The sequence below is a fragment of the Myiozetetes cayanensis genome, unplaced genomic scaffold (genome assembly GCF_022539395.1).
Source record: "Myiozetetes cayanensis isolate MyiCay16 unplaced genomic scaffold, myiCay2020 scf9, whole genome shotgun sequence".
In the NCBI taxonomy this organism is placed as follows: Eukaryota; Metazoa; Chordata; class Aves; order Passeriformes; family Tyrannidae; genus Myiozetetes; species Myiozetetes cayanensis.
In genome coordinates, this window is record NW_026088185.1 from 19,528,098 (window position 1) to 19,552,150 (window position 24,053).

At 39.1% G+C, this 24,053-nt stretch overlaps 1 protein-coding gene across 3 annotated transcripts in view; it reads right to left on the reverse strand.

Annotated features, from left to right (window-relative positions):
- B3GALT1 (beta-1,3-galactosyltransferase 1) overlaps window positions 1–17,733 on the reverse strand; it is a 184,432-nt gene extending 166,699 nt beyond the window's left edge. The window contains exon 1 of one of the 3 annotated variants that reach the window (XR_007632000.1): window positions 17,591–17,632. The gene's annotated coding sequence lies outside the window, so the exon portion shown is untranslated. Of the gene's footprint in view, window positions 1–17,553 lie in introns of all 3 variants that reach the window. The other 2 variants (XM_050339329.1, XM_050339331.1) reach the window with 2 other exon arrangements.
- Window positions 17,734–24,053: the final 6,320 nt, after the last annotated feature.

A 24,053-nucleotide genomic window follows, 5' to 3' on the forward strand; every position in this document is an offset into this window, starting at 1 on the left:
CAATAAAGAAAAAATATTTGTGAAATTTTAACTATTATATTAAAATGGAAATATTTAGCAATATTTCATAATTTTTTTGACATGCTTAATGCTAGAAAAAGAAGAAAGCAGTGATATGGTTGTGAAATTTATGTATTGCATTTCCAGTTTTAGTAATACCAAACTGTAAAGGCATGTTTTCAACGAAAATAATTCCAACTTTACAGATTCAGAAATAAAATAACAAAGTTCTATAACCAAGTAATTATAAAGGTTTCTATTACAGAGGTTGATGTTTCATAGCTAAGCAGCTTTTTCCAAATGCTCTGGGGCAATTTCTCTTTGGAGCAGGGTCAGTCAGATTCCCCTATGATTTCTGCATCCTCATTTTGTTAAACAACATATTACTGGCAATACAGACGTCCAGCCAAGTGAGCTTCTCTTTAAAAAAGAATACGTGATCTTGGATTGTCAGGACCTCGATCATTCCAGAGAATCTGTCAAATACATAAAAACACAGGTTTTACTTCTTCTCATCTGGTCTGTTCTTTCCTCCCATCTAGCCAATGTATTAATTTTCTGCTCACCTAATCATAGCCCCACCTATGAATCATGTAGGACTGACATGGTCCTGTCAGCCTACTGACACATGTACTGCACCTCGTATACCACAGTGGCTCTGTCACCCAACATTACTAAGAACATCCATCTCATCTTCTTATTTTGTATGATGAGATGTGCTCTGTGAATGTATTATTCAGCTCTAACCACTATAAGGTAAATTATCAGTGTAGCGCATTATACACGACTCCCATTATATCCCACAGATACAGTATAAGCTGCTCCTTAGCAACTGCAGCAAAAATGTAGCCCTTTAGGCATTTTTTTTTCAGCTAAAGAAAGCAACTTTCTATTTTATGAACTTCATATATAAAACAATGTTGGCTACTGCCAGCTCAAATTGCTCTAACTAATGGTCCTTAAGATGTGTTTTTAGCCCTTTGTCTAGTTTGGGTTCTGATACTGAAGCTTCTTTTGCAGAACCTCCCACCACAATGATTTTAGCACCAAGGAAAAAAAATATTTCCAAACCAAGAAATATCTTCCTAATAAAAACTAACCATTTCTACAAGAATTATAATCATGAGATAGAAATCCATTTTAGATGGAAAATGTAACTCCCAGCATGCTGGCAAGAGTGATCACACTGGATTTATTTTGTGGAACACCAGAAAGAGTCTTTTGTTGTATTTCATTCACATATTGAATGGGATTGCAAATATTTTAAAAGGACTATAAAGCTTTTAAGTAGTCTATTGCTTCTTGTGTTATCTCAAATCTATTTAAGTAATCTATTACTCCTTGTTAGAAAAACTAGTCTCATGATCATGCATTTACCTTGTGAACAAGATGTGGCTGCTGTGAGATTGTTATTCAGATAACACACCATAAAATATTTTAAAGAGAATAACAGAATAATAACAGCTAAATAATAATTCACAAATGAACAGAACCCTCCATCAAATGACATCAAGGTTTAGGAATTCCTTCCTCCACCAGAGAAAAGGGTGTTACACAGGCAGTTAACTTCCCCACGCAAAGTCAAGCCTTCAAGTTTGATATTATCAGGCTGGTCAGGTTAGCAGGTTTAAGCAATGGCTAGTTTGGTATTGTTGCACTGCTGTGTAGGGTGAGCCAAAACCATTATCAAAAGAAGATGAGGGAGTTGCTGAAAAGGGAAAGACTGGAGCAGATACAATGCATCTTTGATACCTCCTGGTACCAGTTTGTTTGAATCTGGACCTTCCATTTGGCTTCCCACATAAAATGTCAAGCTAACTTTAGGCATCTTTGTACTTATATGGGTCTATTTCTAAGGTTGCTTAGATTAGGTTCCATGACTAGATTATGTTTGTAAGACTCTTGTACTCAACATGGTGGCAGCCACTGCAGACAAGGATAGCTGGAGTATAACACAATGCTGCTCTTATATCATGCAAAGCATATCTCCTAGTGATTGAATTCCTCAACACCTCAAAACCCAACGACTTGTGATGGTGAGACAGGTCATGTGCAAGAGTTCTGTAGTCACTCTCTTTTCTCTGGCCTTCCAGCATGGTGAAACTGTAACAAGTTCTCTTACTGACAATTCAGCAATGATAACTTCACCTCCAAGGTTCAGCATCTGCAACCATCAGATTCTGGTGTCTGTCTTAAGTCATGTCTAAAGTTTAGCTTTCTAAAGAGTGTAATAAGATATATATACACATTTAAAATATATACACATACACAAAAATACAACCTATATGTTATAGTTTGAGGCAACTTATTGAGTAAACAAAAGTTCTGTTGCTGCCAAAAACAATAATACTGGGTCCACGCTGCAGTGGTACATACAGAATCTATTAAATTCTACATGTTCCAGAAGTAACTTCTACAGAATCGTTGTACAATTGTATATAAGTGCACTAGTTTTCAACTTTTAAATAAAAAAAACCACTTGCAGAATGAAAAAAGAAATCCCTGGCTACAAGATGGTATATGCATGTAAAGAGCTACATATCATCAGCTTTCAAGAGGTGGTGTTTTTTTGAAACAGAGTACAGGCGCTCACAATGGCAAAAAGTGAGTGAATACACTACTGATTTTTTTTTTTTTGTGGAGCTGAGATGACATTAGTGAACTAACTTAATCTGGCATAAAAAGAACAAACCAACAAAACCAAAACCGACCAAACAAGCCTATAAACCTGATAAACCCTATCACAATAACCTCTTCTAATGAAGTATAAGGTGAATTTCTGACTTTTCCAAAAGGATAGAGAATATTTCAAAACTAACTTCTGTCTTCTTTATTAGACTACAGCTTCTTTCTCTCTAATTCCTTTTTCTGAACAACAAATATTTTAGAGAACATTAGAGAAACTTTTATTCCAAATAACATTCATTAATGCATTTTCTCTCTCCTGCCTTAATTTAATACTGGTATACAAGAAAGTAAAAGACACTGAAGAAATTCTAATTAAGATTTTTCAGGCAGTCCTGCTTGCCAGAATTGTTTTCTACTCAACATAAAAATTACAAGATCTGTAAAAGTTACATGATTGACTCTGGGTTCAGTGAAGAAGTACACAACTCAATTTAGATATTATGCTATTCTTACACAGTTGTATTTTCTCAGCTGAGTCAACTTACATACCAAGAGCTTCATGCCACTGTGATTACATTGCTTCCTGTACAGGAGTCATTTGGGTGTCTTTGTTCTGCACACAGAGAGAGTAGAGTTTCAGTGTTGCTGTGTACATTTACAGTAATTTACTGCATATTTTGTCCACATTTTATTAAAAATAAAAGCACTGTCCCATTTGTTGGTAATTTAAAATCAACCCTGAAAACCTTAAACCAAAGGCAGTAATTATGCAAAAAATAAAGCATGTGTATAAATTTTCTCATTGGGCATTGATACTGAATTATAAAAGACAAATAAGAAAACACTGGCATAGATGAGATTAGTTCAAGTTTTGTGGCCAAAGAGAAAAGTTCAACTTTTACAGATGTCAACACTTGTCCTCACTATCAAATTCAACTGAAAAAATCCTACTACACTTTCAAAAACGCATCTTCTGCAACATTACTTTCTAAAAGGCACAGAGCCCTCATGCTTCCAAAACTGCTACTCATGCCTACCTAACCAGTTCACCTGTATCCTTTCTATCATGCTGTGAAACATATGTGCTTCAGTTGCAAATGGTCTAAAAATAAGTACATGCATGCATTATCAATTCAAAAGAGAACTCCTATAAAGGCTTGAAAAATTAGGATCTACATCTTCCCCTGGCATGCAGCCTTGTGGATGGTCAAAAAGACATCAGTTCCAGGACAGGAGAGCAAACAGCTAGCCACAGAAAACAGCCATTCAAATAGCAAAAGCAGGACAGCCTTTCCCTTTAGGAAATTCTACTTACCTCTGCAGCTGTTACAGAGCTCTAGAGGATCTGTCCTGTCACTAGAACAGGAAAAGACAACAAACACTACCTCTGACTGTTTCCTCTGATAAAAAGCAAAGCATGTGCTGTGTGTACCTACACTTCAAGCCTCTTCCTTAGTACCCTTTAGTGAAACTGACCCTAAAAAGAACTGTAACTCAAATTCACATACAAGTTTATGCCAATTTTGATGTGACCCCAGAACAGGGTGCTGAACACCATCTCACTTGGTAAAGGAGACATATATTTTCTAAGAAGTCATATGTCACTGCCACCTGAGTCAAACACTATGGGGAAATTGGCATATCTAATAAAATGCCACTGAAATAAATCCTAGTTAGAATACTGCTAAATGACATGCCCAATTCCTGAACCAAAGTAATCATCTTCAATGTCAATGGGTAACTGGCACCTGGCACCAAAAAAATGGCATTACTATTAGAGCCATGAATTCATCACTTCTGTATTGGGTAAACATCTCCATGAGAGAGTTCAATATGGTATAGCTGGCACAGCGTTATGAATTCAACCTTGATGCACAATTTTACTGGTAGTAGCACAGTCTTTAGTTCAGTGAGATTCTCATTTCATGAGCAAACATCCTATTGACTTTTCTGGGAGATTTATGTAATTTAGGTCTACAAGGTCAGGTCTTCTGTATATATCTTAATAACCTAATTAAAAGAAAAACTGTCATACCACTGTCATACCAGATATAATATAGCAAGAAGGGGGGGGGCTGGGTGTTCCCTTTTTAAGTTAACAGGCACAAAAATTTCTAGGCAACACCTTCTCGTATAGTTCTGTATTTCCTCATAACAAGAAGTAACTGGGTTATACAAACTCCCCAAATGCTGAAGGATTTATGCACTTGAAAGGAACAAAGACCATATGTATGTGGCATGCCTTCCTACGTATGAAAATCCAGTTGAATCAGAAGAGAAAAAAACAAAAATAGTTTTGCAAACTTTACACTCAGAGAAAAAAAATAATGTACAAGCTTTCTAAGAATGCTGAAACAATCCTTGCAAAAGAGAACGTACCATTGTATTTCAAAACTCCATTAAAACCTTAAAATGTATGTCAACTTTAATATTAACTATGTTGCCAACTTAAATTTCTAGCCCAAACTCAGACAGTATCCACTGTTTCATCTCTCTAATTATTTCCAGAACCAATATAGTACAAACACTGAGTAAGGTGTTCCTGACAGTAAGCTAATACTAAAAAACAAAATTCAGTACAGGTACTAAACCCACAGGCTGCAGTTTTGTGGGAGAAGGAAGGTATAAACTTTCTCAACACTGTGTTCAAGAGAAAGCTGTTAAATACACTGAAGCTACCTAAATTCTGAAAACTGGATTCACTGAAACTCAGGCAAGTCCTGGTTTTTCATTCTCATGAAAGAGGGGAAAGGACTTGAGATTGATTGAATTAAACCGAGGTCTTAGAGATCACTTTTTCTCAGTCCAGTGGGCTTTGGTTAAGGATCTTAATGTGAAACTCACTTGGCAATCAACTATTTTCAATTTTGAAAAATATTTTATTTCTATCTACATCCTTGTATATTAGCCTGCCTTTTATGCATTTGTTAACATTTAATATGGCCATTTCATTCTTATGGTTCTGTTTATTGCAACTGTTCTTTGCATAAAACTTATTTAAGCCAAATAATTATACTGTTTGAAGAATAACTCCAGAGAGCTATAGTCGATATTCTTCTCTAAAGGTGCACAAGGTTATTACAATATTTCATTACCACAACACAATACATCTTCAGATAGAGGCAGTATTAGCTTGTAATAGTTCTTGCTACCATGGTACCAACCTTCCTTTGTAAAGCAATTTAATCACTTCCATATTGGTTATACATGAAATATTGATGCTGAGCTTCATAGGTAACACCTCCTGAATTTTCCTTACAATACAACTGTACTACTTACAGAGTCAAAAAACCTATTTATCTATAAGTATGTCATTACATCTCATGGAAAAAAAAAAGAACTGGTTTTCCACTTTTAAGTCCTCAATTCAACCAGTCTGGGGTTCATTAATTTTTAAGCCCACATGTCATCTTCATCCTTCTTTTAGTTATCATTCACATTAGCACCTATTAGAACTGTTCAGATACTACAAATCTTTGTCTTTTGAGACACAGAAAAATCACATAAATTTTAAAATACCATAAGATAACCTGGTACTTATACATCTAATATTAACTATAATCTTATCTAGCTACTATACACCAAAGTAGTTAAGATTACAACTATTTGTATTGTTTTACACTTGAAATATGTGGTCATCACCTTCAAAAGCTCAACATGATTTTATTTTTCAACAATGAAAATACATAAAAGTAAAACAAAATATTTTATTTTTCTCCACAAAAATAGTCCATCAGATAACAAAGAAGAGGTGCCTTTACTAGTACTATGCTCTTCTTGGGAAATCGGGCAAAAATGTCATCCCGTGAGTTATGAAATCCTGGCACATAAGAACAACAAGTACAAAATGGAAGCAATTACAGAATTCTGAGGTAGTGCACAAAGACAACATAATGGATTAACAGTTTAGCATGCATAAATAAAAACATACATACAGCATATTTAGATAGCTTTTGAACTGAGAAATGGGATACTAAACTTCTGATCAGCATTTTTATCATCACTGTGGAAATGTTAGGCCAGGCTCTCAGGTTCATGAAGATTCCACTCTGCAAGAGCAGAAGGCTGTCACGAAGCAGCCGTGACTAAAAGTTACTTTCAAACAACTGCATGTTGTGTAGGTGGAACCTTGCTTCTAGGTCATATTGGCCCAATAAAATAAAAATTTATAGAGTTTGAAAGATGGGAAAAACATATTTTGAAAAGTTTGAGTAGGTCTATAAAAGTTGGAAAACCCACACAGAACCATTATTGATATCTTGCTAGAAAGAACTGCATTAACATTTAACAATTCTGGATAGCAGAGGCTCTAAGTTAGTTTCAAAATATCAGGTAACATGCAGTCAAAATCAAAACCACCTGAGCCCAAAAGGTCTTAAACAAAAATTACAACATGTCTGAGTCTTCATTTCACTGACAATAGTACAAAGTGCATCGGAAGTGCTCGGATGTAACTGACCTGTTTGCTCATACCAAAAGTCTCACTACAGAGCAATCATCTCAAACAAGTATCCAGCAGAGAAATGAAAGCGTGCAGTAATGTGGCTGAGTGATCACATAGAAAACAGGGACATACTTTACAGAAGACAAGATCAATTAGCACTTGTGTGTTGCTTAATTTTACTGGGTTATAAAGAAATTTTCTTTTCCCAGAGTTTTCAAATTACGAAGGACTTAAGGTGTCCACAGCTGTGACATGTTAACCAATATAGGGCTTTCCCAGACTCTGAAGTTAATATATAGAATGGGTGTGATCTGGCCCAGGCTCAAACTTCTGTGTCCTGGTACATGCCTCTAAATGGACAAGTAATCCCATGACAGCCAGCCCGAACGATCTGCAGTAATTTAGCCACAACAATCAGATGCCTCAGTTAAAAGCCAGTGATGAAATGCAGCAGCAGGCACGGGCTCAGGGGAGTTTTCTACCTCCAGGTGGGCTGTCTTTGTTCTGACAAGTCCTTGCAGAGCAAACAAAACCTAGCAGAAGCCTACTGTGACAGTCTCCTTGTTATAAGATCCACCACTTCTGCTGCATCATCCATGCTCATTCACACATTTTACTATGACTTCATGCATAGCCTGATATGTAGTACAAGTGCAACATCTTCAAAGGAAAACCTATTACTTTTGACTCAGTTATTTTCTGTAAATTTTTATTGAGCTGTTTTGCAGTGTGTCATTTTATATTTTACTTTCTAAAAATATGTAATGAATTTTGTTTCAGAAAACTGAAATGACAAAACATCTGAAAGTGGACAGCTGATGCCATGGCATGACTTTCTTCTCCAAAAACCTGCAGGTGTGCATTTTGTTTTTACTACCAAATGCTCTTGCTATCTACTTTTGTCATGACTGTTTCATGAGACTACAGCACTGCCTAATTGTGTCAGATCTAAAGAGTAGTTTTACAATGTGAGTTGCAGTCCCAAAATCAGTTTGCAGGAGACTTCAGATGATATCAATACCAAATTTTAAACAGAAAGAATTTTCTACAAATGAAAAACAATTCACAGTAAGCATCTTATTTTGGAACTTCTTAGCAGTTGTCTGTTTATGCTTGGAATGAGCACCAATAACAAAAGTATTTCACTTCCCTATTATAAATAATTAAACAGTACAGAATTTCTGCAAGGTAGCCCTTAGTTTTACTATTTTTTTCATGCCTCTATGTACACCTCTTTTGTTCATGCCCACATCTATCAAGAATTTGTATTTTCTCCAGAAAAATATTGAGAATAAGATACCTGTAATATGGTATTTCAGTATCTCCTCCTCACTTATAACTAGGACATAATGTGTTGAATTCTATTCTCACTCGACTTCTAATTTCATAAGCTAGATAGAATATACAGATAAAGAAACTTTTTCTCAGTAGCAGTATATTTGCCATGTGAAATGTTTAATATGATCCAACTTCCAACATTAATAGCAGACCAGATGCTCAAATTCTATTCCAGACTTTTCTAGCCTGGTTAATCAATGGGAATATTTGACTTTGTGCAGTAATCTGAAATCTGTGCCTGAAAATTTCCAGGAAGTAGGCCAATCTCTTCAGAGTTTGCAAAACATTTTTTCACCTGAACTGCAACATAGCAAAATATTTGTGTAATAGGTATTACAGAGCAGAAGTAGTAACGTGCTCTTTAACAGACTGATCAGGTAGAGGTGAATCTCAAGCACGTAAACTTGAGACTTTGGACTCAACATGACCTAGCTGCCACTAACCTGGTGGAAAACTTTCATTTGAAGCTTTATTCATTGGATGAAAACCTCATGCATTTGAATCTTTCAGTCAACTTTTAGCAGTGCTCTGTTACTTCCTAGCTTATTTAAAGTAAATCCAGTAACAAACTACACATAGCAGAATTTGGTTTATGATTAATTTGAGATAAGATGCATTTTCTGTGGCTTTTTAAGAAACACCTAGCATACACAAAAGCTTGGCAAAAAGAAAAACTAGTGGGTTTAGTACAAAGTCTGAAATCTGAAGTCTGAAAAGTAAAATGTATTATTTTTTTACAGGGAAAAATCTTGCAAATTCTGAAAGCTTTATGTAAACATTAATATAATAGATTTTTACAGTATAATGCTATGAATGTACTATTGCCACTCTTACCAGGCATAACAGACCTGATAAATTCCTGAGATTTAAGGTATCTTCTAATGAAGCATAAAAAGAAGAAATTAACTTCTTCAGAATATTTTGTGGATGCCCACAACAGTGTGGCTTCATTTACATGTACCATCCTACCTACATGAAAGTATTTCTTCTAGGAGAGAGAATATTAAAATTTGGCTGGTGAGTCTGAAGTATCTTATAAAAATTTCAGATGAATGATTGCATATATCTTAACATAAAAAGATACTGTCATCATTGAACAATGGAACACAAGTTCCACTTTTTAGGATGATAGTCTGTTTAAGGCAGATAAGCAGCACAAGTGGCACTGCTTTATCAGTATGCTGCTAAATGTATTCAGCATGGATCCAGCAATTACCACTACCGTGGCCTATAAGTACTGGGGGAAAAAAAGACACTAACAGTGTTCCTGTCCATCCATTACATCCTTGCAGGATACCATGAACTCACTATTCCACATTCAACTAATCCTGAGCTGCATTAGCCTACAGAAAGCTGACCATGACTTTGCAGCTCTGTACACAAGGACGTGTTTTGTCATGAATAGGTGAGTTTCAAGCATACCATGCAAACAGAATACACCAAAACCTTTTCCTGTGGCAAACTGCCTTGTCTTGGTTGGTACATATTCCAGCAAACGCTACCCATTAAATACATCAGGAATCTGACTTTAAACCACCCATGACAAAATTTAAAAAGTAGAAATATATTTGTTATGTTCTTGAATACATGCTAGTTTGAAAAAGCTATTTTGGTGAACTGTATTGTAGTGCAAAACAAAATGAAAGAAGAATCCTATTGCTGCAACTAACTACAGTTGGTAACACAGTCTTTTAGACAACCAGATTTACACAGCAGATGACCTCATCAGTGCACAGCAGAACAGCTGAGGCCTTTCTTCAAAGGATATAAAATGTAATTCTTTAAGCTAAATATTTAAATTAACAAAGCAATAGGCTGACTACTAAAATAGTCCTGTACTTCTGCCAAGTACTTGAACAACAGTAAATCAAGAAACAGAACAGCATTCAGGCTGAAGTTAGACAAGCCCATAAGGCAATTTTTAACTGCTGCTGTTCAACCGTCTTGATCTCCTCTTGCATTTACCTTCATAGATCTATGTCCTCTCTTGCACAACCTTCCTAAGTCCTCTGTTAAACAGATCCAAGCTGGCAGAAAGTGGGTTTCTGGTTTGTTTTGTTTTTTTAAAACCAGTGGCCAAGGAGGCAGAATGGTCTTCTGCCAGACTAATGTGCTGAAGTATCCTGCAAAGTTTTAGGAAGGATGGAGTTATTGTGACTGGGACAATGGAAAAGGGGATCATCACAGACATGCTGCTGCAGTCACTTACACTGCTGTGAAACCACACCTATTACTCAGTAACACAAAGTAGTAACACAGCACACTAATAATGTTTCTTTAAACCTCACTCTCAGTGCTGTTTGCAATGCAGCAGCTCTTCTAAGTGACATGCCCTGAGTATCAAATGACTAGCCTGGTTTTGAACAAGGAACATGAAGAGGTCCTTTCTACATGCCAGGCTTCCAGCCTAACCTCTAATACAATTAGCAGGGAGGAGGGGAAAAACTTTGATTATTATTGAAATGTATTGCACAAATGGAAGGTGATTAATTAGATGGTAATGGAGTTAAGACTGTTGTGTAGTGAATCCATAGAGAGGCTAGGAAAGCACCGAAGTTATCTGAGTAAATGTTGCTTTGCAATCCAATATTTTTAAAAGCTTCTTTGGTTTTAATTAAGAATAATTGTAGTGGCAATCAGTGTGGATCAAATACCATATACCACCATTCTCCATTTCCCACTCAATGCAGCTGGAGTAAGTACTATGAATGGTATTTTTCAGAGTTTTCTTTCTGTTTTATCTGCTCTGGATTTCTGGACACAGCATTAACCTGTTAGCCTTATGAGCTTGTTTACCGAGGTTCAAAGAAACACAAGCTAAAACCAAAGCCTGTGTTACATACAAATAATTTTTAAGATTTACAAACACCCTTGACTGATATGCCACAACACTTTTATTCCTCTCAGACATCAGACATACATGCAAAAAAAACTCCTAAGGAATGACACTGTTGGCAAAATCAAGACAAAGACAAGAAGACTTTGAGCACAGAACTAATGCCATGATAATGGCAAAGAGCTCCAGAAGCACCACGCAGGACTCAGAGTGGACAAGAAGATGACAAATAAACTTCAGTGTAGATACACATAAGCTAATATATCTAATGAAAAATAATCTGTCACATATACACCGTGCTGACAAATAACTGGAGAAAAAAACCTAGCAGTCATTATTGACAGATCCCTAGGATTAACAGTTTTATGTACAACAGCAACAAAAAAACTTAGGAAAACACTGGGCATTGTGAGGAAAAGCATTGAGAAGAAGACAGAGCATATTTGCACAACCTTGGCCCACCCATATCTCAAGTAGCCTATGAAGTTTTGGTCTTTGCATCTCAAGGAAGGCTCTAGTCAGAAAAGGGCAAACAAAATATCAAAAGGATGGAGTGCCTGCCTTAAAAAAAGAGACTCAAGGGGAGTTAGGAAAGAAGGCTGAAGTAAGATATGATCAATCAAACCATGACGATGGTGAACAAACTAATGTAAAACTTCTGCTTGTTAAATCCTCCAGTAATAGAACTAAGGGACCTTGAAGAAAACTAGCACAACATTAGTCTATAAAAGATTAAAAGTGCTTTACAAAGCTAGTAGTAAGCTTCTGGAACTTGCCACCACAGGAGGATGTGAAGGTAGTAAGCATCAGCAAGTTTGAAAAAGACAAGTTCTTGGTTTGTAGGTCCACAAATGGGCTCTAAAAACACTGAGCAGATATATAAATACCATACCTAATATGAAAACTAAATAGGCAGGAAGAGTACAAGGGAATAGGTACATTAGATTGCTAGGTTTGTGTATAGCCCCTAATAGCACCCCTTAATGTCACTGTTGGAGACTGAATCCTGAGCAGGAAGGCCCACTGCTCTGACCCAGTAGAGCTTTTGTGATGTTCTGATGTTCTTCAGTTTTGACTAGTGAAAAATCACAAAGGTTACACCACTGCTTCTTGTCTGCTGTGAAAGACAGAGGTCAGATTTGAATAAAAGCAGACCTTTAGTATAAATTCTAACATACAATACCCTATGTTAAGTGATAAAGTAGTACTATATCTTTAAACAAAAATAAGGGTAGACCCAGGAGGAAATATTTGTGTTACTCCAGCCAGTGTGACCCCCACAAAGCCACAGACCTTTTTCCACAGCAGGATCAACTATTTGAGTGAAAATGTAGCCACCTGCTGAGGGACAAAAGAAACAAACATCAGCCCCTCAAAGAGTTGAGCTACAGAACTGCTCAAAGGGAAGAAAGGTTAGGCATGAAGAAAGGTTATTCATATTTTTACTAAAGCAAGTCTCAAAAGATAGTTAAAGCCTACTGGTATTCAGATAGCAGTCTTAAAAAACTGAGTGCAAAATCCAGTATCTGTAGGGTATTTCCTGCCCTTTTGTACAGAAAGTGTTTATACATGAAATAGGCATATTATAACTGAAATATTTTGAGGCTACGGATAATAAGGAACACCTGTAAAGGGAGAAGGTAAGCTGGTAATACTCCATAGAAATGAATAAATATAGCTCAACAGAATTCTCACATGGTTTCAGTTATATAGCATTTTTTTCATTCACTGCACTCTTAACCATTAGCTCCCTTTCCAGTATTTGGTAACTTCTACTTATTTAGACACAAAGAATGTATACTTATGTATTTCATAAATAGATGTAGTGATACATTTTGTGATACATTACATTATACACTTATATATGCACTAAATTACACATTTTAATTCTTAATGGAATAATAAAGTACAGTTTTTATGAGTAACTACTGCAGATATCTAGATTACTCCCATGAATTTGGGAGGTTAAATTGAGAGCTACAAAAATCAGAATGCATGAGGGTTAAAAAGAGAGTGTCCGCTCCCCACTACACATGCAATACCTCGCAATTTCACATTTTCATTACACACATTTACAATTTTCATTATCACACCTTGATTCATCTCTGTATTAATACTACCCAATGAGTACCCAATACTACTACCAATGAGCAGGCCCAAGCCTCTTGTATATCCTTTCTTTCTCCTGGATGTACCCGAGAAAGCTGAGCTCAGCCACCAACATATCTGCAGTCTGCACAGCTTTGCCAAAATTATGCCTGCCTGCTTATCAGTCAAAGAACAACTTGCCCATCTTCACCTCTCTCCCTCTGTTAAGAACTATGTTCTCAGCATCAGGAGCTGAATTCCTGTTTAAGCTTATCATTTTGATGTTCCTTGGAAAGCATTCACAGGAGACACAGGCGCTCAAGAGGAGCACTCTTGGTCATCCACACATGGCCATGGCAGTGTTAGACAGCAGCAAATACTATCACCATTTGGAAACATCTGAGGCCTGTGAACAAGCAACAGAGGGAACACTGGGATGCTGAGGCATTTTATACTTTGGTTTATCTGGAACTCTGCAGAGCTTCCATACATCAGCATTTAGAGTTGCTGCGTTTGCTAACAGCTACAAGTCAGTATTTTAACTGCAGTTCAAAAACAGCATTAGCTTTTCCAAAAAGAGCAGTGTACCATTCTCATGATCTAACAGAACTAGGAGATACATCATTCATTCATTCATTTATCTTTACTAAGAGCTTCTGCAACTCTTCAGTGGTTCAACTGAATGTGCATACATTTCACTTTCATGGTTAGGCTTCGCAAACGAAGATTTGAGAAGGGCTCCACCCACGCTTGCTGCAAGCGCACTGATGGCTAAAAAGGCCAATGCGAGATAGACAAGTCCGGTTGCAGAAGGCACAGCAGAAAGACTCCCCAGGTGATATCGACGAGACGCGATTCTGCGTTGTCTTTTCTCCTCGAGAGTGATCCTGCGTGTGTTCTCAAAAGCAGCAGCAGTGTTATAGATGGTGTGTCTCCAGGCCTCCCGATTGGAGGCCAGGGTAGACCAATGGTGATGATCAATATGGCCAAGGCTGAGGGATTGTTTCAGAGAGTCCTTGTATCTCCTCTTCGGGGCTCCTCTCTTGCGGCAGCCAGTGGCAAGTTCCCCATAGAGCACGATCTTAGGGAGGCGGTAGTCCTGCATCCTGGAGACGTGCCCTGCCCAGCGCAGCTGTGTTCTCAGCAGCATGGCCTCAATGCTCGTGACTGCTGCCTGTTCAAGGACAGGCGTGTTGGTCACACAGTCAGTCCAGTGCATGTTTAGGATTGTACGGAGGCAGCGCTGATGGAAGCGTTCTAAGAGATGCAAGTGGTGCCGGTAAATGACCCATGATTCAGATCCATATAAAAGAGCAGACAGTACAACGGCTCTGTAAACACTGATCTTAGTACTTTTCTTCAGGTGTTTGTTTTGCCACACTCTTTTATGGAGTTTATCAAAAGCTCTGTATGCCTTTGCTAACCTGTTGTCTATTTCTGCATCAATCTTACCGTCTGAGGAGATGATGCTTCCCAGGTAATTAAACTGCTGGACTGATTTGAGCTCTGTTTCACCAATGGTGATATGGGGATGATGGGAGACTTCCTGAGGTGCAGACAGATATTTCTAAAAAGCATGCTACTTGTTTCCCCTAGCTGTATCAACAGAAATAATTTTCCTAGTAGTCATGGAAAATTACATCAATAATATTTTAGTAGCCATCTTTATCGAAGCAACTAAATAGGTAGCAGGTTGGAGAATATGACAGGATTGACTGCTTCAGTTCCAGATTTCTTGTTATGTTACATATAGTGATACTACCTTATAAAAATTACTACTACAAAAGCAGCTTAGGAAAATCCAAGATATCTTTGAGTGTCCTTTTAGTTGGGAGGCATACAGATAGACTCACTTACTTTTATATAGAAGAAAACCATGAAAAGCAAACAATTACTGAAACTTCTACGTTTTTCTCTAACCTTTAACTAGGTATGAGCATTATATAATGATAATACTTCTGAATATTAGTAAATGTATAGCTGATTAATATTTTGAACAAGTAAATAGTTAATACACTTATATTCACTTTAGTGGGACAGTTGATCCTCCAAAAAAGTTCATTACTTATAAATAGACAGAGAAGTAAAATAAACACTGAATCAAGCACTCTTCTGAAGTTATACAGTTAAAATATTTTGATCTTTTAGAAAAGGTTTCCTTAGAACTGTGCAGGGAAAAAAGTAGTTAGATAAAGATTATCTGTGTAACAAATACGGTGGCATATATTCTCCATATGCATGTCCTCTTGTCCCAGTGAAATGAGTGTCACAAATAAATACTCATGTCCTGAAGGTTCTACAGGTTACCTATTCATAGACTAGATTTTAGATTAAAATTTGGTGTCACTCGTAAGGGAAAAAAAACCCACAAAAATTTTGGGTTTTCTTTCCTAAGAAAGCCCATAAGGAACACACAGGTGAGGTTACAAGGCAGACTAGCACAAATGAGCGCATCTCAGACGTTTTATCATGACTATGTGCAACACATACTTGTATCAGGATTGCTCATTAACCTAAAATACTCAAATGACATTGAATCAAGTTAATTCAAAGAGATTCCTGAAAAACTGGTTTGACAATATTGCATTTGATGAATCTATCTAGATCTATCCAAAATCAGTGATGTACAAGGACTGTCATTAGCAACTCCTATTCTGTCAAAAATGCTACTTAGTGGGTAAGTTTGCAAGGAGGGAACAATATTAACCTGTATCAGTTACAAATTCCACATCTCAAATCTTTTACACTTCCATGTGCTTTCCCCACAGCTGTAAAAATGGGCTGCAGCTCCCCAAAGCAGAGCATGCATGTGTAACAACGGTGTTTGCACTGGTTGTTTACCCTTGCATCTATCACATGATCTTAAAAAATTCTGAAAACGTTAAGCATCACGTGATTGAATGCATCCTTATAACAACTAGTGTATCAGAATACTCAATCAAGAAAGAGATAGCAATATCAGTACACTCCTAGAAAGTAGAAAAGGAAGCTTAAAGCTACAAAAGAACAAAAAAATCCAAATCAAATGAAGAGCTCTTTACGTATTCTGCAGACAGTGTTTCTTAATATTTAAAATGCCCAACCCAACACATGCAAAATAACCAAGAGATAGCAGGAACTATTCTCCCTTCAACTGTTAGTTGTGGATGCTACCCTGTTTCCTACAGAATCAATGTCCAAACTCCTCTTTATTTCCCCGATTGGAGGATCATGTCCTTCATCGCAAAGTCTGGCAACATCCTGTCAAATTCCTTGAAGTGTTATATAATCAAGATGCTGAATGTTTACATTGCCATCAATACAGACCCTTTAAAGTCTGTTTCTATCTAAATTATCAAAATTTGACAATACTAAAAAGCCCTCCTATGTCATCTTCTATCACTAAAAGTACAGTAGATTGAAGAACAATGGAAAAGAGCGCATAGGGATTTCATCGTTGGAATTCCTCCGTCTCAATAGCCAATGGTCATGTATCAACCGTCACCGTTACCCTTACTTTAAAACAACTTTTCTTTGAGGTAACTCTGTTAACAACTTTAAGATACAGTCTGCGGCCACACCACCACCATCGCCACGACCACCGTCTTCGACTGTGTGGATCGCCCAGCTGGGCGTCCGGGACCACCATGGAGTACAATCCTGCCTCGCAGGGAAGTTCCGATCGCCGTCCCCGGACGAGCCCGCCCGCGCTGAGCGCCCCCAGCGCTCCGCTGGACCGGGGCATGTCCGCGATGCGCTCCCGAGCGGGGTAGAGCCGGGCCCGGGCACCGCCGACGCCTCCGGGACCCGCGGCACCCGCCTTTCCAGCTGCAACCTCGGCAGCCCCGCACCGGCAGCGCCGGGGCCGCCAATCGGCGGCCCCGTTCGGCCCTCCCGAGCCGGCGGAGCGGAGGGGGCAGCGCTGCATCCCCTCCGCCAGCCCCGACCAGCGGGCTGGTGTCGCCCCCCGCCGCGGTACCCACGGGCACCGCCGGCAGCCGGGCGGCGGCGGACCAAGTTCCCAGCACGCCGCCGGTGCCGCCCGGGGACCGCGCCAGCACCACCGCGCCGAAGGGCACGGCAAGGGGTGGCGGGGAACGGCGCCCGCCCGCGCCCCCTGCCCACCGCGGCCCAGTGCCGCCGCCCGCCCCCGGCATCCCGCCCGCCGCTCCGCCCGTGCCGGCATCGCTGTCCGGCGCTGCCACCGGCCCCTTCAGCACGAGGCGCAAGGGACGCGCACCCGAGACAGGCATCCGCCTTCCCTGGCCGGACCTTACCGGCCGCGCTCGCCACCCCCGCTCCGCTGGGCGTTCGCCGCTGCCGCTGCCGCTCCCGCAGCCGGGGCGCATCCCTGCTCCGCCCGCAGCCGCCGCCGCCGCCGGCACCGCGCGCCGCACGGGAGTGCCGCGCGGGCACCGCCGGGGCGCGCCCTCGCCGACTGACGGCCCTGCCAGCCAATGGCCGACCGCGCAGCGGCGGGGAGGCGGGACGGAGTGGCGGAAAAAGGCCAATGGGAGCCGGCCCGTGCGGCAGTGCCGTTTCCGGGCGGGGGCAGCAGCGCTGGATTGAGGGGTGGCCGCGCGCGGGCGGCGGTGCCGGGCGGGCGGACCGGGAACCGGACCGGGCTGGGCCGGGCCGGGCAGCGCCGCGGAGTCCCCCTGACGCGCTCCAGCCCCGGCAGAGGCTGCCGGCGGTGATGCCGCGCGCGGCAGGGCCGGTCTCGCCCATCCCCAGCCGCTCTGAAAACGGGAGCGGGGCTGGGGGCCGGCCGTGCAGGTGGGGAGCGGGTGCCGCCCAACCCCCGTGAGCGCAGGAACAGAGAACTTCACGCTGAGGCGCTTTGTTAAAGGAAAAGGAAAAAAAAAAAAAAAAAAAAAAAAGGGGGCGTTCAGGATGTATCTTTGGCGGTGAAATCCCACCGATCTAAAAGCCGTGTCCGCTGGCAGCATCGCCGCGGCTGCCCGGCTGCCGCTGACCTTGGCGTGGCCGCGGCGGGCGCAGGACCGCGTCCTCGGCGGCTGCCGCGCTGCGGAGCGGCTGTGCCGAGCCGGGTGTGCCGAGCCGGGTGTGCCGAGCCGAGCTGTGCGTGCCGTGTGGGGGACCCTCCGTGGCACGGCTGGCGGTGCGCCGAGGGGTTTGCACGGAGTTTGCAAGACCTCAGAACTTGTCCCAGTGGCAGCGCCCGCACCTGTGTTCAACTTGGTTCAGAGATTTTGTCAGTGTACCAGTTGTCTGTTTAGTTTTTGTTTATGGGATACATCCATAGTTTTGCATTGCTGTTATTCTGCATAGAATAAGGTGTTTTGCGTGCTAACCACAGTGATGTAGAGGTATACAGGTAAGGTGCCAGAGGTTCTGGAGAAGTGAAGACCTGGGATGAACCATTGAGTCTGGAGAGCCTATGGCAATAAACAGCTCACCCGTGGTCAGCTAACGAAATGCAGGCCTGGAGCTGGACAGAAGTGGGTTTGGGGGTAGCAAAGAAATAGTATCTGACATACCTAAAAGGCAATGTACATATTAAATGAGGGTGTAGAATTAGAGCTGCAGACCAGTGAAGAAAGAGAAAGGTAGAAAAGTGTGTTAGCAAGGATAAAAATGACCTTAAGTAGAACCTAGAGGACAAAGAAGAAATCATAAACCCGGACATCATATTTCTCCTGGCCAAGGACTCCAAATGCTCACAAGTTACTGTTGTCACGCTAACTTAGAATGCAACTGATTGGGAGATCCAAAGGAGCAATGGAATGGTGAATGTAACAGCAGGAGAGGAGTACAACAACTTTAACTGCATTGTTACCACTTTTTTTGTATAACTAGTAATTACTAGACTCTTAAGATTTCAGTTATAGTAACAATAAATGTCTCTTCCCTCCTTTCCTGCCTCTTTCTCTAAAAAGCCAGATGAAATGCTAGAAAACATTTCAGAAATATGTTTTGTTGCTGGATTATTTTCATTGTTGGTTGTCTTTATACACTGTTTTGGAATTTGTCAGGTAGGACCCCTTGCCTAGTTTCGTACTTTCTTTGCTGATTCAAAAGGATGTGGAGGTTTATTAATTCCGAATAGCTTGCCATCATATTTCATGCTTTTTAGAAAGGTTTCTAAAATTAAATAACCTCTCAAGTTAATCTGGTCCCAAGCAAATGTTTGTTAAGTCCTTAATGAAGGAACTTATTGCTAATACTAATACTGTATTATTTATAGACAGAATTCCTTGTTTAGTCATACCAGATGCAGGTACCCTCATCTGTGCTGAGTTCAGAACTGTGAGTACTGTTGAACAACCTGAAAGTCATGTCCTTTCCTTTCATAGCAGCCTCTTAATGCAAATTTTATTCTGGTGACACTGATGCACTACAATGATAGATTTTTTTCTTCACACTCTTCAAGTGTTTACTTTTCTTCTTCTGTGGTAATGAGGCATTTGAGTTTACTGTGTCCAGTCTGAAGATTCAATACACATGCTTTTGTTTGGATTGAAATAACAAGAAATGTTTAAAATGCTTATGGATCTAGACACTGTGTGATAGCTCAGTCAAAATGGTTTTTTTTTTTCTAGCGAATGAGTTTTATTACTACAGGAACTACCTCAAGCCTTGAAAGAGTATGGTGTTAAAAAATACATATCAAAAAGTATCAGATTTTTTTACTCTTTGTTAAAGCAGGAAGGTTTTTTTTAACCTTTGATGTCAGCCATATCTTTATCTTGAAAAAACCCCAAACCCAACAAATATGGTTTATTTATTGTTAAGAGTTTTACAAATGTTGCAGAACTGACTAAACCATTGAACAGCTATAACTTCGTAACTCCTTCAAAGAAGGAGGAAATACGAAAAATAGTAATTAAAATGGAAGCTCTTTGTAGTGAGTAGAACATAAATGTCATTGTTTTTAATATTTTAATCTTATCTAAAAATGTAAAGAGAAATTCAGATATCCTCTCTGAATGTTATACTTATGTTAAAAGAGTAGCCTTTAAGGTTCTACACAAGCTTTTCGCAAGTCTATACAGCTCAGTGTGTAAGTTAACTAAATCATTAAAAAGCTAAATATCCTGAACATGTGAGGAAAAAAACCCAACACACCTGAAATATGAGTCTGTTCATGAAAGTGCCTTACAGTACACATAATATATTCTGAGGTTTAGCAGAGCTCTTAATACTCTGATAAACTGGGGGAATTTTTTGTGTCCCAGTTAGCCCACAAGACCATAATTTATCCTTCAGTCCTGTAAGTTTGCAGAGTTCAACAGTTCTTTCTGAAAAATGATACAGTACTCTTGAAAAGTATTAAAGGACATACAGGAGCTGAACTGCTCTTACTCACAGCAGAAACATCATAAGAAATTTAATCCCCGTACAGCTCTGTCAGCAGGATTTCTTTCTGGATCAACAGGGGTGGCAGAAGTCAGGAATCATACCTGTTAAATCATTGTTTTAGCTGTTAAAACAGCCAACAAGATGTGATCTGTGGGCTAAATATTGGTACTGGGAACCCTGGCAGATAGCAGGAACTATGCTGAAATTCATCTCAAAAAAAAAAAAAAAGGAAAAAAAAGGAAAAAAAAGAAACACAGTTCTGTATAAGCTTTAGTGTTTAACTTCAGATTTTAGGAGAGCAATACTGTATTATTGTACTGGCAGATATTTTACATCAAACTGTAAAATAACCTTTTAGAGATAAACGTTGTTTCACTCCTCCGTTCTGGTCAGGTTTGAATATTTAACTGATGCATGGATGTAGCACTGCCTTTACAGATCTGGGGGAAGAATACTTGACTTATTTATTTTTAAATGTGTTACAATTTGCTATTCAGCCTCATTTGGTAACCCGTTTCTTCATATCATGCAGATGTATGCTGTGAGATGCAAATCACAGTTATGTGCCAGGTACTATGTAGACGAGTAAGGAAACAAAGTTCTTATCCCCTTATGATTACTTCTGCAAGTGCATTGGGATCTGATTTCACACTGCATGACAAAGTGTTTCCTTTTGTTATTTTATCTCCCGTGTATTATGTCAGCTGAAAGGAGATGATCTCCCCATAAACAAAGCAAGGCAACTTCCTTTGTGTGCAGATTGAGTCCTTCAAGATGTTTGTTTATCTGCAGTGATCAGCTGCAAGCACAGCTTCCATTTATATAGTGTCCTTCATAGCAATGTTACCATGAACATAGTGAATATACTTAGAAGTATTTAAAAGCTCCATAAATATATATTTCTTTGTGACTGCCTTGAACAGTGATATAAGAGAGGCCTTTTGTATGGAAGAATGGATGGATGGTGGAGCATTTTTTCAGATCCAAGCAATTCTGCTTTGCGTGAGTGACCAGAACATGTGAAGAACTTTGTTTTTTCTCCATTGCTCCAGTCAATTTAGATATTTTTATCTTTGTTTTAAATGTATTATAGTTTTTATTGTTCCCCACCCCATATTTAATTTTGTGGTGGATCTACTGTTTTAACAAGCATTTACACTAATACCTAGGAAATTAATTATAAAAATTTAATCCAGCTCTCAGCTGGGTTAACCAAGAGAGAAGAGCCTTCACATCACAGTCAGTGGCTGAATCCAGCTGGCAAAAATCAATGTGGTTCTGTTTAATCATGATTAATGTTTTCACTTATTTTATAATTTTGCATGCAATTTTCTTTTTAAGGCTCTTGGAGGATGATTTGGCAATTGCTACTCGAACCAGAGAGCTTGATTCTTTGTCATGTGGTTTGCTTACCAGCAAAAGGATGTGACCAGTAGTGGAATGTGACTTGTCCTTAATTTCCTTTTTCTCAAAGGGCACAGTTACCAGAATTGAGGATTCATGTCCCTTGGTACTGCTCTGCAAAGGTTGGAATTGTCATCGCTGGTAGTATTTTGTGATTGATACACAGGACTGTTTCTGATAACCTTATTTTCACTGAAGATCATCTTAAGAGAAATTATTCACATGTTTCTGTTTCTGTAGTGGCATCTGCATACATAAGAATGTCAGCCCAGCAAGGGGCTGGGACATAGGTACCAACATTTTTTTCAGAGATAGAAGAACTACATAGGGAACATTTGACTGTGTGCTGTTGCTTATCATCTGGAAGAAAAATTTGTCCAAAGTCTTAGTCCCAAAGAGCTTGTAATGCAAGTAGAGGAGCAGTAAAGGGAAAAATGGAGTATATGGATAGAAAGAATGAGTGGAAAAACAGTGAAGTCACCACAATTATGAAGCAGTTTAGTGGTACTGAGCTTGCTAGTTCTGTATATACACAGCTGGTGTTACAGTAATTTCTTGATTGCTTGTGGTTCTACTTATGTATACATGAGTATTTCTCTACTTAAATACATACAGACATATGATATTCGTATATTACATTAAAAGAACATTAATTTTGAAAATGAAAATGCCTGAATTAAAAAGATATCTGGTATAGTCTTTAATTTTGTGATTTGTATTTTTCTTAAGACTCTTACCTTATTCAGAACATAGAAGGGATGAATCCTGCTACTTGCACAGTTGTTTAGTATTTTGATTTATTGAGTTATTAAAAATATGGCCTCAGGAGTTATTGATTACAATCTCCAGTGTATCTTCTAGCTGCTGCAGCAATTCAGAAAGAAATCATAATAAGAATATTCTCCTGGCTATGTATCACTAGGACATGATGTGTACCATAAAAACGTAATGTGATATGTTGCAGTGGAAAACTGTATTGCAAATATAGTCAAAATAGAACAATATCAAAACTGAGACACTAGACTGATTTAAGTTCGTTCAGATGAAAGGTATTTTTTAGCATGGGCAAAATTCTATGGTCTTACCAGGTGTTCTTCCTGGGAATGGAGAAAGCCTTTTTGGTAAAGCATTAAAAATAAATCTGTCTGTCCTTTCCTGTGTGCAGAAAGCTTCTCCTCAAAGAGATAACATTAGACAAAATTATAAGCAACTGAAAACAGAATCTTTTAAATGGCAAGTATGCAAAACTATTATTAGAATGGAATTACCTTTTCCCACAATTAAAATGCATACATGCCTGTGTAGGATAGAAGACGACATAGAATTTTAACAGCACAACTTAACAGGATAATATTACTCGAGTAAGAGTGTGTCATTTACAGAAATCACCCCAGACAGGTGTTGGTGTTTTTTTCTACTCCACCAAATCATTTAATATGTATTAAGAAAGAGTCATTCTGGAAAGTTCTTGAAAATTCTAGTTTTTATTTTTATCATTCCAAGACTTGAATCAGAGGAGGAATTACTCCTAATAAAACTTTAAAGTTCAGCAGTCCATAAAGCATGATATTTTGATGATGGTCTCTAACAGTTTTCAGAATTTTCAAGTTGATCCAGATTTTGAATTTCCAGAACTCAACCACTTTAATTGTATTTAGCACATATGTATGTCTTCAGCAGATCTATTAAAGGAACATTAAAGTTTCAAATTCAAGCACTCAGATGTTAGCAAATGGTAAAATTAAGGTTGTCTATTTGACCTTACTTTATGACCCGGTGAATTATGATTACTTTTTAGAAACTGTGATTGCATAATAATGAATCAATAATATAGCAGGTATTAGTAAATACAGTAATACATATACAAACATTTGGATAGAGACAGTAAAGGTACAGGTGGTGCAGAACTTCATTCATTAGTCATCTTTTCTGTGTAGCCAGGTCTCCATATCAAAAAAAAAACAATGCTATGTAATTTTTCTCTTTTGTAGGTGATGATGGAATTTGTAGCTG